The sequence below is a fragment of the Gossypium hirsutum genome, chromosome D06 (genome assembly GCF_007990345.1).
Source record: "Gossypium hirsutum isolate 1008001.06 chromosome D06, Gossypium_hirsutum_v2.1, whole genome shotgun sequence".
NCBI classification, from domain to species: domain Eukaryota; kingdom Viridiplantae; phylum Streptophyta; class Magnoliopsida; order Malvales; family Malvaceae; genus Gossypium; species Gossypium hirsutum.
In genome coordinates this window covers 50,403,975-50,420,433 of record NC_053442.1, presented here as the reverse complement: position 1 = coordinate 50,420,433, position 16,459 = coordinate 50,403,975, and the positions used below count along the sequence as shown (strand labels likewise).

The following is a 16,459-nucleotide window of genomic DNA, read 5'->3' as shown; positions in this document are numbered from 1 at the left end:
CATAAGAAGATCACCATAAAGATGGCGATGAGCAATAGGGGTATTCGGACTAAAAAAATCATCGATTTATCACGTTTATTTGTTGACCCAAAATTTTCACAAATTCCTTAATAATATTTAAAAAAACCATTGACCACACTCATTTTGTTTCTCACAAAAAGAAGGGCATCATCAGTGAAGAACAAGTGATTAATACGAGGGCCATATTGGCTAGCCCTAATACCCCTAATAATATTATTACTTTGGGCATGTAAAAGCGTTCTAGAGAGAGCCTCCATAAAAAATAAAAAAAAAAGGTAAGGGGAGAAGGGGTCCCCTTGTCGAAGACCGCTCTCAGGAAAAATAACATCCGAAAGACCCATGTTGCATTTAATGAGGTATCTTACCGATTAGAAACACCGCATGATCTTATCAACCTAAGCATTCTCAAAACCAAGCCTTTTTCTCCTTTCTATTTTGAATAACTTATGATGTAATGAGACGGGTGTTTTTTTTTTACCCAGCAATACAAATATTATAAAAATTACAATCTAGAACATGTTTTTGATTAATTACTAAACTAGTATGCATTTCTCGAGACAACAGTTTAGGCCGAATCAATGTTGCATTTTGTAGACACTCACCAACATCAATTTCAATTTCCAACATTTTACTTTATCGATTTAAGTAATAAATAGATAAATCACTATGTAACGATTTTGATCAAAATGAAAGTGAGTGGTGGATGTGGCTAAATCGGTTTACATCACATTGATTTTATCTTTTTCCATTTTTAATCCAGTCACAATAGATCGATCGATGTGAGAGAAGTGAGCACTTAGAAAATCAATTCTAGATAGATTTCTAGCGAATCGAATCTCTACCAAGTTTTTCTGATTAAATTTGATGAAATTATAAAATTTTAAAAAAAATAGGGAAATAAGCCAGCTTCTAAAATATTTAGAGAAATAGGTCAATTTTGAAGAGAAAAAGAGAAAACGCGTCCTACTAAACGCGATTTCTGTTGAGGGGCCTAAAAGAACGTCCTGTAGGACACACTTATTTACCAACTCAGCTGAAAATGGATCCTATTGGATGTGTTTTCCTACCATGTTAGATGAAAATGTGTCCTATTGGACATACTTTCATTTTCTCTCTCCTTTACCTTTTTTAAGGGTTTAGGGCTTTTTTTTAAGATTAAGGTTGGAAATTTGGGGAGAAATACACGATTGTGTTTGTGTTTGAGGAAGACATTGTGATAGCTTAAAGGTATATTTGAGTTAACGGTGATGCAATAGTGCTCGGAGACCCACACATTTCATTTGTCATGTCGAGATGGAACCATTACCTTAGAAGACCATTACATTGCAACTCAGGCTCAGAGTTCACGTTGCTTATACGATCATGTGTTAAAGTATAAGTCGGGGTCCTAATTGACGGTGGTTATGCACTCACAGGTTGGAGTATAAATAGGAAGCCCAGTTGATAGTGGTTATGCGGTCATGAGTTCAAGTTTTATGATACATGAAGAGGATGCTTTATAAACCCGATACATAAGTTTGAGACCATAATCATCAGGAAAAACAAAGGGGCTTTCTAGTATAATCAACTTATTATTTTTTGCCATCTCCACGAAAAATAGTATCCTAAACCTAATTTTCCAAAACCTATACAGAGTTGGATGCAAGAGAATTGCCAAGGGGGAGTGACTGTGGCGGTGGAGAGAAGGTAAAACTTGAGTCAAGCTAATAGCGGTTGTAGTTATTAAAGAGTTCTTTAATCACAACAACCACTTTCGCTCAGAAAGGACCTTTAGCTTTCCTCCACTGAAACAGTCACTCCTCCCCATGAAAGTCCACGTGCCCCCAACTCCGTCATAGGTTTGGAATAGGGAGGTTAAGGATATACTACTTTGGTAGAGATAGAGAAAAAGAATCAACTAATTATACTAGAACAGCCATTAGTTTTCCCTTATGATTATGGTCTCAAACTTATGTACAGGGTTTATAAAGCATCCTATTCTTGTAGCATAAAACTTGAAATCATGATCATATACCACCCTCAACTAGGCTCCAGATTTATACTCCAACACATGACGACATAACCATCGTCAACTAGAACCCTTACTTATACTTCAACCCATGACCATATAACCACATGATCTAGAGCCCAAGTTGCCATGCGATGGGCTTATAAGGTGATGGTTTGTTCCCTACACCGCATATGAAATATGGGGGTCCTCGAGTGCCACCACATAATCGTGAACTCAAACACACCTTAAAACTATCACACTGTCTCTGTAAAACATAAATTATTAATCTTTTCATCCAAAAATTTCAACACTCAGCCAAAAAAAACAATTTAGGAGATAATTTTTGGTTTAAGGATGAAGGATGAAGGAGATGATGGATTAGGGGGGATCAAAACCCCCTTTATATAGGCAATCGGGAGGGAAAGATAGCAAAAAGCAAACAATGTACCGGTTGAAATTTAAAATTATCCCAAGATTCATGAGGTGTCTGAAAACTATCCCGAGTTTTGAAAATTTTTCATGGGTTAGGGATTGGGTAGAAAATGGGAGGGGGAAAACTCACCCGTGAAAAATTTCTAGAACCCGGGATAGTTTTTAGACACCCTGGGAATCCCAAGATAATTTTCAAACTTAAAAGCCCAAAATGTTTTAAAAATGCTTTTAGTATAACACATTTTTTTTAAAAACAGTCAGACTTGTCATGTCCAATATTTTCCAACATATTGAAGTTATGTTTGATACCCGAAGGTAGTATTTGCTATAAAACGAGCCAACATTCTGTTGGAGAGCTTCCATATTGAAATTTCGAGCCGATTGTTTTTATAAGGAGATTTGCGACACCATAAGATTGTTTATGTTAAATACTTGAATTTCAAAAATTTTCCTCGCACATTAAATTAGATCACGTAAGTTTCGTTGTTGTTCTTATTGGTTAATTAGTACTCTTTTTTTATTATATAATGTTTTCGTTTTAGACACACACAAAATCAGATTCCATGCTAAATATAAATACTGTCCTCATCACATATTCATACTCATAGATTTTCTTTAGTAATTATTCATATGGACACATACATATCATATTTTACTATACTTTTCATGGTTTTAGATTCATAGTGTGATCAATTTTCCTATTGATATGCTTCGGTATAAACAATATACATGCATGATTTAGCATATGTGTAATAGCCCATTTTTCAGTGGTGTCAAAAATGGTGGTTTCTAGACCACGATTCTGATTTTTGAGTTAGTATTTTATTATTTATTAATTATTTATAGGGTTATTAAAGTGTTATATTAAAATTTGGTTAGAAAATTTTAACATTTAGATAGTTAATTAAGTAAAAAGGACTAAATTGTAAAAGTTGCAAAAGTAAGCCATTATTGTGTTATATGTGTTAAATCGATATAAACACAAGAATGGAGGGTTTTAATTAGTAATTAGACAATAATTGCTTATAGTGGATGGTTTAGGTAAGGTATGTTTTTAAATTTCATTTAGTACTAAAAGGTAAAATGGTAAATAAATTAATAAGTATAAACTAAATAAACAAAACTTGTTCATCTTCTTCAATTTTTGTTTGAGGAAATTGAAACCACCTTTTCTAAACTCCTTTAGTATTCGATCAAGCTAAATTTGATGCAAGTTATGTTTTTTTCAATCCATTTTTAGTAATTTTTATGTTTTTGAGATTGTTGTAACTTAAGCTAGCTAACTCTGGAATTAATTCGTAAAATTGTTAAATGTCTAGAACTTTTACCATAGATGAATTTTTGTTGCTCTTGAATTTTTATGATAGATTATTAAGTTTGATAGTTAAATAAGACTATTTTGTAAAGTGATTTTAGTTAATTTTAAAGTTTAAGGACTAAGTTGTCAAAATTGTAAAACATGTCATTTTTGTGATACAGTAGTAAAAGTGGGTTGTATAGGGACCCTATATAATTTTACACAAGAGTTATTGGTTGATTTATGATAATTGTGAGAATTTTGGTTCTAGGGACTAAATTGAATAAAAGGTGAAAGTTTAGGGTAAATGTGTAAAATGTTATAAAAGGGTTAATTGCATGAATTTAGGTGTTTTAAGATGTTTAAATTTGTTAATTGAATTAAATTACTATATTTAGATTAAGAAACGAACCAGTTTGTTTATAAGCAGGGGAAGGAAAAAGTTGTCGAGTAATCGTCATCGCATGTCGTTAGCTATTGTATTTTGGTAAGTTTGTATTACATTTATTATATTATTTATGTTAATTTTCTTACATGTTTGATAATATGAAATTTAATGTTGTGATGATTAATGATTTGGTAAGATAAAGTTAAGGATGAAATGTCTTGATAAAAACAGAATAAACCCGTGTGAACTTAGTGAATAGTTAGGATACAAATGGCATGTTATTAGGGTGTATGAGGATTTTTTTCAGTTTATATTTAGCATGCTTCGAGCCGGTGTTTTGTTTAGCAGGTATTATGGACTGGTGATGGACACATTTTCGATGGCTTGAGGTCCTGCATGTGTTACGAGTTCTCTAAAGCTTGTGTGAGTAGCATTTTGTATCAGTTAATGTCCTTATGTTAGCTCGTATAAGCATTACCCTCATGCGTATCCAAACTTGATTTTCTATTGTTCTCCAGGCAACACTGTTCTTTATTAAAAGAAAAAATGGAATGAGATGTTGATGACTTATATATTGATTCATGATTTTCTGACGTTCTATTTTGATAATATGCATCATCCAAGTTTAACTGTTTTGGGTTGTTGGATTGATGGAATATGATAAAGGAATTATTAGTTGCATTTTATGTACTATTTATATTTAAATTGAAAGGTATGATATGTTTGATTTTATGAACTTACTAAGTTTATTTGAAAGCTTACTTTTTTTTGGTTTATTTCTTTGTAGATTGTTGAACTTTTGCGTTGATTGGAATGTCGTTGGAGATCATACTATCTAGCAATTCATTCAGCAGTTATTCCTTAATTTTGGCTCGGTTATAAGTGGCATGTAAATGGGTTTTGGTTATGTAAATTATAAGTATTTTGGTTGTATGTTGTGCACTTAAAATTATGGTGTAAATTTTAGTTGGTAAATGGGTTGGTTATGATTGTGATGGTGGATGCAAATGGTGATGTCTAGATACATTCAAATGGCTATTTTTGTATGTTTAAGTTAATGTGCAAAACTTTAGATGTTTGAATATTGATAAATGGTGACATTTTTTATTTTAGGTTATGCATTTGGAATAAGGTATTTGAACCCTTAAAGGTTTGGTTCGTGAATGAACTTTGATATTTGCTATTTAAAGTTTATAGGATACTTGAATGAAACAAATTTGTGTACATGTTGTGATTGAATGGTTGTTGTATATATATTTGAATTGTGGTGCCAATGAGGGCATATTGCTTAGGCATTTAGGTTGATTTTGAATTGGTATGTTTTGACTCTTTTAGGCACATTTTGGATAGGTTTTGTTTTTTGTTATTGCATTTCTTGGAGCCTAAGCATTTGAATGTGAGTTAGCTTGATTGTGAAGGAAATTTTGGGCACACACAGCCTGTGACGTAGGCTGCCACATGGTCGTGTGACACGATGGTGTGATTCTTTAATTTTGGTGCAGGTTTTCCCCACACGATCACCTGTTGTTACACGACAATGTGACCCTATTTTGAATGGCACATGGTTTGGCGACACGACCGTGTGACCCTATTTCGAATGGCACACAGTTTGGCGACATGACTGTGTGATCCTATTTCAAGTTGCACATGGTTTGGTGGCACGGGCGTGTGACCCTATTTTCGAATTGTACATACTCTGGCCACATAGCCATGTCCTTGAGCCACACGGCTATGTAACCGTTTTTTCTACATATTCCGTTTTGTGTCAGATTAGTCCTAATTGTTTCCAAATTAATTTTTAGGTTCTATACAGTCGATTTAAAGCTCGTTTTTGTATGAATTCCATGAATGATGATTGGTTATGAATAAATAGTATTTAAATTAATATTTGATTAGTTTTTATGATGTAATGAGAGTCGATATGTGTTGTACGGAGTCGGGTTAGGGGTGTTACAATAAGGACTCACCTGTCACTCACCTATTGTAGTTTAAAGACTCCAATTCCATATATCCATCTCGAACCAGTAGAAACCACTACTAGATAGAACGTAGGAACATCGTCAAATACTCACCCAAAAATAGTTCTTTACATATCAAACACTGGCAACCCCCATGTAGACTATCATACTTTTATTCTACTAGTATATTCTTTACAGACTACTTTTCCTGAGTTCAACATGCAAAATCATATTACTTACTGAGATGTGAAGTAATTACTGATGAGATCCAGAATTACAACTTCCAACTTAAAGAAGAAATAAATGCTTTTGGTTCTAGAAATAATCAGATAGTAGTATCTCAAAAGAAGGAAGAATAACAGCCCTCTATCTTTAAACCCACATGTAACATCCCTAACCTGTCTCCATTGTCGGATTAAGGTTACGGGATGTTACGTTGATTAACAAGTCCAATAACAAATCAAAACAATTCAGATTTCAATTTAATGATCATAAATTAGTAGTCAGTCATTATTAAAACCATATAAGCAAAAACAGAACTTAAATTGGGCCTACGGGCCTAAAAATCAATTTAAAAATAAGTAATGACTAATTTGAAACAAAACAGAAAAATATGGAAAATACTATAAATAGGGGTCACACAGCTTTGCCACAAGGCCGTGTGACATGGCTGAGGCCGTGTGGTGCTACTCTACATGCCTGTGTGCTCAAATTGTGTACAATTCAAAAGTAGGGTCACACGGCTATGTTGCCAAGTCATGTAACATTTGTAAACCGTGTGAAAAATCGTGCACTTAAAATCAAACAGAACACACGGCCGTGTGAGATGACCGTGTGTGACACATGGCCGTGTGACAGCCCATGTCTTAAGTCGTGTACACCAAAAATTACTTCAAAATCAAGTTATTTTAACTATCATTTCTCAAGTTGCATGCCATACCATTTTCAATCATTTTTACCTAATGAAGTCACACCAAAATATGTCAAAATACACCATATCATTCAACCTAAGTGCCTAACCAATGTACCTTCATTGGTAAAATAATTTAAACATCAAACAAAATTCACATCCAATATTCATAAGTGACTCTCTTAAAATCAAATCAAACATATCAATGTATCCATTCCATTCACATCCATTTTACCATAACTTAAACTACTTTCATAAGCCATGAATCATATGACCAAAAGCACTTAAATAGACATACATGAGCCAAAGATACCAAATAGATATGCTCAACCACAAGCCTTATTTAAACCAATGTTATAAGCAACATCATCATAAAAAGAATATATTAAAATTTCCTAGTACATACCACTCATAACGTAAACCAAATAACAAAAATTTTATCGAGTCGTTGAATGGTTAGTGTGAGCTTTGACTTGAACTTCCAACCAACATAAACTTCCGATGATCTACAAGAAACCAAATACAATGGATATAAGAAAATATTTGCCTAGTAAGTTTGTATTAAACTTAAACTTTAACTTACCGTAAGGGTTTTAACTTAGACATTTTTGCAATTAAATTCATAAGCAAGATAAACTAAATGAAATAGTGTCGAATACACAGGAACAACGTTCACACGAAGTGTGTCTGTAATTGTAATTGTAATTGTAATTGTAAATGTAAATGCTGACACGATCTGTGATATGGGTCTGCTCACATGAGTTGTGGGTCGGGATGTGAAGCTACACGATGCTGCTCACACAAGCTATGGAGAATCCACAACAAATACATGACCTCAGCCATAGGTAGGACATCTAAAACCAACACTCGAACTGTAATAACCCTAATGACATGTCAGTTGTATCCTAAGCACTCACGAGGTTCATATGGGTCATGTTTCATATCTATATCATTTATTCATATACATATTATTTCATAACAAGAATTCATCCATGTAGTTTCCCATTTTCAAGTATAACCTTTAATTTAATTAGAATTACAACTTAGTCCATTCTATCATTTACTATTTAACCAGTAAATGAACTCAATCACAACATATATAGATATATATTATATCACACAAAACAACAACTAATTAATTTAACTAAGTTACGAACTTATCAAAATACAATAGGTACCGACACCTTAATGATGACTACTCGATGACCTTTTCTTTCCCGCGATTACCAATAGAATTATCCGTTTCGTGATCTAAATATAATAATTTTATTCAATTAATCAATTCAAATATCATAAAATACTGAAATTCATATATTTGACCCTTAATATTCATTTTATTCTTTTACCCTAAAATTTTACCTTTTATTCAATTTAGTCCCTAAACCCGAAACTTTCAAATCTATCCCAATTAAACCAACTTTATGCTAGCCAAATTTTTTTGTATGCAATTAAAAACTTAAAACTAACCAAAATGACTATACAAAATAGTCCTATTTAACTCAAAACATTTAAAAGCTTAATAGCCTATCATCAAACTTCAAAAATATCACAAATTCATCAGTGGCATAAATCAAAATATTTAAAAGATTCACAAATTAGTCATCGGCTTATCTAGATTAAGCTACAACGATCTTACGAACATAAAAATTTCTAAAACTGGATAGTTTAGGGGCTTACATGCAAGAGACGTAAGTTGGTTGAATGTTTGTTCTTCTTCTTCCTTTAGAATTCGGCTTGAAGATGAAAGAAATGTTGAATGTCTTTTATTTTCTTTTTCCTATACAAATTAAAACATGTTTTTATTATAATATTATTAAATAATATTAAAACTTCATATATATCAAGTATTATGGCCAACAATCGTACCACTATTTTAATTATGGCTAGATTGTCATTTAAGTCCATGAATTTATGTTTTCTGCACTCAATTAACACTTATTAGCCTATAACGATTAACTTTTGTAGTTTTTACGATTTAGTCTTTTTTCTTGAATGAACTAGTCAAACATCAAAATTAACAAATCAATTTTTAATACACCTATACAGTAACTCTATAAATATTTAATAAAAATATTTAAGGGCTCAGTTTATAGAAACGAGGTCCCGATACCTCGTTTCTCGAAACCACTTGACTTAAGGGACAAAGTACTTCTACTTAACTATTCATAAACCAAAATTTATTATATCAAAATTATATATAATACTATACTTGACTCATAAATATTAATTAATAATATTTATGGATTCACTCGTCAGATTTGTGGTCCCGAAACCACTGTTTCTGACACCCCTGGAAAACAGTCTGTTACAACTCTCCCCCTTAGAAAATTTCGTCCTCGAAATTTCTCACATTATAATATTTTGATTACAGTGTTCATAGATTCTTCGATTTTTCAAGTAAAAAATGTCCCAACTAGCTTGTCCTCGCGCAACTGAACTAGATGATAGAACACTATAATATGTTCTATTGAATCTAAAGTACTCATTTTGACTTTTTGTCTATTTGCACCATAGTGTCGTGAAGTTCGGATACATACAACTCAACAAGCTTTTCAAGCAACCTGTTCTGACAAGAATAAAATGAGTTGATTTAATCAGTCTAATAAAAATAATTAAGATCAAGTATTTCTTTCTCGATGTCAAAGGTAGTCCAAATACAGAATCCATCGTGAATCATTCCTATTCCCAATCAGAGATTATAATAGATTATAATAATTCAAACACAACATAATACTCAGCTTTGACATATTAACCTTGTAACAACCCATTTTTAGTGAAATCAGAACAGCGATTTTGGAAACGAAAATTTACACATTTTGCATACACATTTTACATACCCTTTTAAACTTAAAATCATACAGTTTCGATAAAATTATTTTCGAAAAATAATTAATTTTTACAAAATAATTAAAGTGAACTTAAAATATGAAAATGTTCAATTTTAGTTAATTTAATAATTAATTTTGATGAATTTTGGTTATTTTCGACATATTTGCACAAAGGGCGAAAAATGGCTCGGCAGACACTACTAGAAGGGCAAAATCGAGAAGCAATTTGAGGTATCGAGGTGAAGTAAATTGCAGCATAAGACAGTCCAAAATTATATTTATTAATTCATAATATAATTAATTTTAATTTATATCCAATTTAATTTGGGTTAATAAATTATTATTAATTAATTATGAAAAAGTGGTCTAACTGAACTGAACCGAGTGAACCAAACCGACCAAGAAATGGACAGCACAAAAACCGTCCCAAGAGCTGACCCAAATCAGCTTATTAGTTTATTATTTAATCTTGCAAAGAGGCCATTGAATACTTGTTCAAGTTGCATTCAAACCCCTCCACAATTGGTGGCTTTATAGATTTGCCCCAAGCCTAAATTAGCAAAGTTGAAACTATCAACCTTGCCACATGTGTGGCCGGCCAAGGGAGGGTCCTTTGGCTGATAATTTTAGCTATTTTTAGTAGCCCTCCTTAGCTATAAAAACCCCCCTTAGTCTGGTCATTTGAAATATACACCTCAAGCATTCACATCTTTCCTCTCTTCTCTCCACTTTCTCTATTCTTTTCCATTCCAAAATTCCCTTGCTCCCTTGCCGATTTCTACTCTTGGGTAGACAATTAAGTGTTCATAGCAGCCTTGGTCGACGAGGACAATGGAGAAGGAAGAATGGAGCAACTAGTCAAGCCACGGAAAAATACCGGATTTGATTCTTGTTCCCTATCTCTTTAATTTTTGTTGTTTTTATGTTGAACATATCTATCAATATTTATGTTGTTGGAATGGTTAATTTAATAAATTTAGCTTGAATTTAATTCGTGTTAGGTTGATTGCATTTCGTTTGTTAAAATTATTGAAATTGTGTCTATGTTGTTATAGGCCTCGGTAAGATGCTTGATTAAGTAAAATCATGACTAAGTTATTCTTACATGACAACTTTTAGGTAACTAATGAATTAATTATTTAAACGGATTGAAATTGTAATTAATTGACACAATACTTAATCAATGCATGTTTAATCATCTAAGGTAGCTGAGGGTTAGATGAGCAACGGTATCTGACGATACATTTGCCTTGCATAACTTCCAAGATTATTGTGATTAAACTGTTTCAAGGTAAGAATACTTTGTTACCTCACATAGTCTTTTATGTTCTTATTAAATCGAGTTAATTGTTTGAATTGACATAGGGATATGTACAAGAGATTATTTCGATTTAATAAGTATGTATGTGCAATAATATATTTGCCTATTAAGATTTGTTTAATCGGTTGAATTGACATAGGGATATAGTTAAGAGATAAATGGATTTTGGTAGGTGAGTATGTTCGTAAGTTAGCAAATTACCGAGTTGCCGTGAACTTATTCGTAACAATATAAACATGATTTTAATAATTCTAAGTTAAGAAATGTAATTAATCTAACACAATTATGTCATCTTGATTAAAATCGTATTTTGAAATCATGCATTTGAAATTTATTTATTTAGTTCACTTAGTTTAAAATCTTAGTTTTTAATCACCCTCTTCAAATAAAATATTTTTCTTCACAAAAGTGTTTTAAAAAACATTCATAAATAATTCTTTTCACAGTCGCTATGAGTACGATAACTCGACATTTACTTGTCACTTTATTACGTGTTGCGCTTGTGTACACTTGCACATTTCTGTCATTTCAAGTTTTTGGCGCCGTTGCCGAGGACTGTATTTTTAAAAAAAAGTCATTATTTGTGAAGTTGTTATTTTTGCATTTTGGTTTATTTTTCTGTTCAAATTTTAACTTAGTTAGATTTTTTGTGATTATATCAGGTGTTTATGGGTATTGACCGAATCATCGATTTACTCCCTGTAAACACTGAGATTGAACGAACTTTTCGACAGTGAAGAAGACAAGAAAGTTAGAGAAGGACTGAATGGATGAACTTCAAAAATTCGAATCAAGGAAACGTAGTAAACCTTGCTCAAAATCATATCCTTATTGCTGATGATAGGGATAGAGCTTTAGGACAAGAAAGCCAGTATTTCATGATCTTAATCTGGGTATTAGGAGTCCCGAAATTAAGGCACAACAATTCGAGTTGAAGCTAGTCATGTTCCAGATGCTTCAGGCAGTGGGCCAATTTAGTGGAATGCCTACTGAAGATCCTCACCTACACTTAAGACTGTTTATGGAGGTGAGCGATTCTTTCAAGTTAGCCGGAGTACCCGAAAATGCATTACGATTGAAGTTGTTCCCATATTCACTAAGAGATAGAGCTCGAGCTTGGTTGAACTTGTTACCACCAAACTCAATTTCAACATGGCAAGAGTTAGCAAAAAAATTCCTTATGAAGTATTTCCCGCCTAGCAAGAATGCTAAGTTGAGGAACGAGAACACTGCTTTCCAACAAATGGATGATGAGTCATTGTATGAGGCATGGGAAAGGTACAAAGAATTATTGCGGAAGTGCCCTCATCACAAAATCCCACATTGTATATAACTTGAGACATTTTATAATGGTCTTAATGCTCACATGAGGATGGTATTTGATGCTTCTGCTAATGATGCTCTCCTTTCTAAGTCTTATAATGAGGCTAATGAAATTATTGAGAGGATTGCCAGTAACAATTATTAATGGCCAACCAATCGAGCAGCGTCAAAAGACGAGTCGCTGGAATACATGGAGATGACGCTCTTACTTCACTCACATCAAGTATCATAATTTCCTAAATGTTAAAAAATCTTACTACTAATGGGTGTAATAGTTTTGCAGCACAGCCACTGTATCAATTTGAAAATGTAGCCTGTGTTTATTGTGGGGAAGGACATTTGTTCGAAGAATGTCCATCGAACCCAGAATCTGTATATTACATGGGTAACCAGAACCAAAATCGAGGAAGGTAAGGGTTGCAATCCAATTTCTATAACCCATCATGGCGAAATCATCCGAATTTTTCTTGGAGTAACCAAGGGGTAAGAACCAGTAACAATTATGTTCAACTTAGATCGACCCAGCCACCTACTTTTTCCAACAAGCCTAGAAACCAACCCAAGCTGAACCATCTAATAGCCTAGTGAATCTATTAAAGGCATACATGGAGAAAAATAATGCCTCTCTAAGGAATTTGGAGAATCAAGTGGGCTAGCTTGCAACTGAACTCAGAAACTGACCACAAGGTGTTTTACCTAGTGATACGGAGAATCCGAGGAATCCAGGGAAGAAGCATTGTAAAGCATTAACATTGAGGAGCAGAAAGGCTTTAGACCCCAATTCCGTCGAAGTTGAGAAGGAGCTAGCTGACGCTCAAGAATCAGAGGAAGTTCAACCCAGTGTTGAAATTCCAATTTCACCATAAATTGAATCTGCAAAATTCAACAAGGTAACTTCTGAACCAGCTAATTCTAATCAACTAATAACTTCGTTAGATGCAGAATTGCCACAGAAAACGAATCAACCAGTTCCAATAAAGAAACCTCCACCACCCCACCCTCAAAGACTTCAGAAGCAGAAGCAGGAAATTTAATTCAAGAAGTTCCTAGATGTAGAATTTGAGATAGTAGCCCTAATGAAGGAATGCAGTGCATATCTTCAAGACAAACTACCCCCAAAATTGAAGGATCCTGGATGTTTTACCATACCTTAGAATATTGGAGCAACATATTGTGGTAAGGCATTGTGTGAGTTGGGTGCGAGTATCAACTTGATGCCCATGTCAATATTTAGGAAGTTGGGGATAGGTGAAGTTAGACCTACTATGGTTACATTTCAATTAGCAGATTGATCTTTAGCACATCCAGAAGGAAAAATCGAGGGCGTATTGGTACGTCTAGAAAAATATATCTTTCCTACTGACTTTGGGATTCTATACTTTGAAGTAGATAAAGAGGTGTCAATCATCCTAGGAAGACCATTCTTAGCAACCGGAAGGACCCTTATTGATGTGCATAAGGGCGAGCTTACTATGTGTGTTCAGGATGATCAGGTAACATTTAATGTTTTTAAGTCCATGCGATTTCCTGACACAATTGGTGACTATTCTGCAGTGTCAGATTTAGAGGATTTAATTGTGGAGAAGGAACTCAATTATGTTGAGGACCCATTGGAACAAATTTTGACATCAGATCCTCCAAATAATGAAGAGGAGGATGAATACTTAGCTTTGTTAGAAGCTAATCAAAGGGGATTTAATCTGCAATCCCATTTTGAATCTTTGGAGTTAGAGAAAAGGGATTATTTCCAACCAAAAGCGTTAATCGAGGAGCCACTAAATTAGAACTAAAGGTACTTCCCTCACATTTGAAATATGTTTATTTAGGTAACTTTTCTACTTTGCATGTGATTGTTTCTTTAGAATTAACTACTGAGCAAGAAGAGAAACTCATCCTGGTGTTGAAAAAATTCAAAAAGGCTATCAGATGGACCATAGTCGATATTCGTGGAATTATTCCATCTGTATGCATGCACAAGATTATCTTAGAATATGGCGAAAAAGGGATGATTGATGGACAACAAAGACTGAACCCCACCATGAAGGACGTAGTCAAGAAAGAAATCATCAAGTGGTTAGATGTGGGTATAATTTACCCCATCTCAAATAGTTCATGGGTAAGTTCGGTCCAGTGCATGCCAAAGAAATAAGGTATCACGATCATTAAAAATGAGAATAATGAGTTAATACCGACTAGAACGGTTACAAGATGGATAATTTGCATCGATTACCGAAAGCTGAACAAGGCAACTAGGAAAGATCACTTTCCTGTGTCGTTTTTGGACCAGATGCTGGATAGACTCGCAGGGCGAGACTATTACTATTTTCTCGATGGATACTCAGGGTATAATTAGATTACAGTAGCACTGGAAGATCAGCACAAGACAACATTCACCTGCTCGTACGGTACATTTGCATTTAGGCGCATACCATTTAGTTTATGTAATGCACTTGCTACATTTCAAAGATGTATGATGTCTATTTTTACTGGCATGGTTGAGAAATATTTGGAAGTTTTTATGGATGATATTTCAGTATTCAGAGATACATATGATGATTGCCTAGCCAATCTAGCCAATGTACTAAGGCGATGCAAAGAAACAAACCTTTTACTTGACTGGGAAAAGTTCCATTTCATGGTACGAGAAGATATTGTTCTAAGGCATAGGATAACGAGACATGGAATTGAGGTACATAAAGCAAAGGTAGATGTTATTGAGAAACTCCCACCTCCAATATCTGTAAAGGGTGTTAGGAGCTTTTTGGGCCACGCCGGTTTCTATCGAAGATTCATCAAGGACTTCTCCAAAGTTGTTAAACCTTTATGAAAATTATTGGAGAAGGACATGGGGTTTAAATTTGATGAGGAGTGCTTAAGAGTTTTCAACGATTTGAAGAGTCGGTTAGTTTCAGCACCTATAATAGTCACACCAGACTCGGATTTGCCATTTGAGTTGATGTGTGACGGAAGTGACTTCGCGATCGGAGCTGTCATGGGTCAGCGAAGGAACAAAGTTTTTCATCCTATCTACTATGTGAGTTGGACTTTGACAGGAGCTCAACTGAATTACACGGTAACAGAAAAAGAGTTACTTGCTATTTTGTTTACTTTTGACAAGTTTCAATCTTATCTTGTAGTTACCAAAGTGACTGTTTATACGGGCCACTCGGCAATTAAGTATTTACTTGCCAAGAAAGACACTAAGCCGAGACTGATACGTTGGGTACTTTTACTTCAAGAGTTCGATCCAGAAATTCAAGATCGAAAGGGAGTGGAAAACCAAGTAGGAGACCAGTTATCCAGATTAGAGCTGCAAGAAGGGAACTCTCTTCTTATACCAGTTCGAGAGATGTTTCCAGATGTACACATACTAAAGGTAAATCATGTCCATAATACCCTTTGGTTTGTTGATATTGCTAACTTTTTAGCTTGTGGTTTGATGCCGATTGATAAGACGTATCATCAAAAGAAAAAGTTTTTTCACGATCTGAAGTACTATTTCTGGGAGGAACCATATTTGTTTAAAAAGTGTGCAAATCAAATGATCAGGAGATGCGTGGCAGAATATGAAGTACATAAGATTTTATACCGTTGTCACTCAACTTCGAGTGGGGGACACTTCAGATATACACATACTGCAGCCAAGGTATTATAAGCCGGATTCTTTTGGCCAACACTATTCAAAGATACATATGCTTACGTAAAGAGTTGTGATTGATGTCAAAGGTTCGAAAATGTCAGCAACAGAAATGAGATTCCTCAAACAAATATCATTGAGGTAGAATTATTCGATGTTTTGGGTATTGAATTTCTCGGTCCTTTCCCTCCATCTTTTGGTCACAAGTACATATTAATAGTAGTAGACTATATGTCTAAGTGGGTTGAGGCAGAGGCATATCTGACGAACGATGCTAAGGTTGTAATGAAGTTTTTGCAGAAACATGTGTTCACAAGGTTTGGAACCCCAAGAGCCATCATCAATGATGAAAGG

At 34.0% G+C, this 16,459-nt stretch overlaps 1 non-coding gene across 1 annotated transcript; it reads right to left on the bottom strand.

Moving 5' to 3' along the window:
- Positions 1-12,355: 12,355 nt before the first annotated feature.
- LOC121218828 (small nucleolar RNA R71) lies at positions 12,356-12,462 on the bottom strand. The gene has a single exon (XR_005915305.1). It is a non-coding gene; the product is annotated as a small nucleolar RNA R71 (small nucleolar RNA).
- Positions 12,463-16,459: the final 3,997 nt, after the last annotated feature.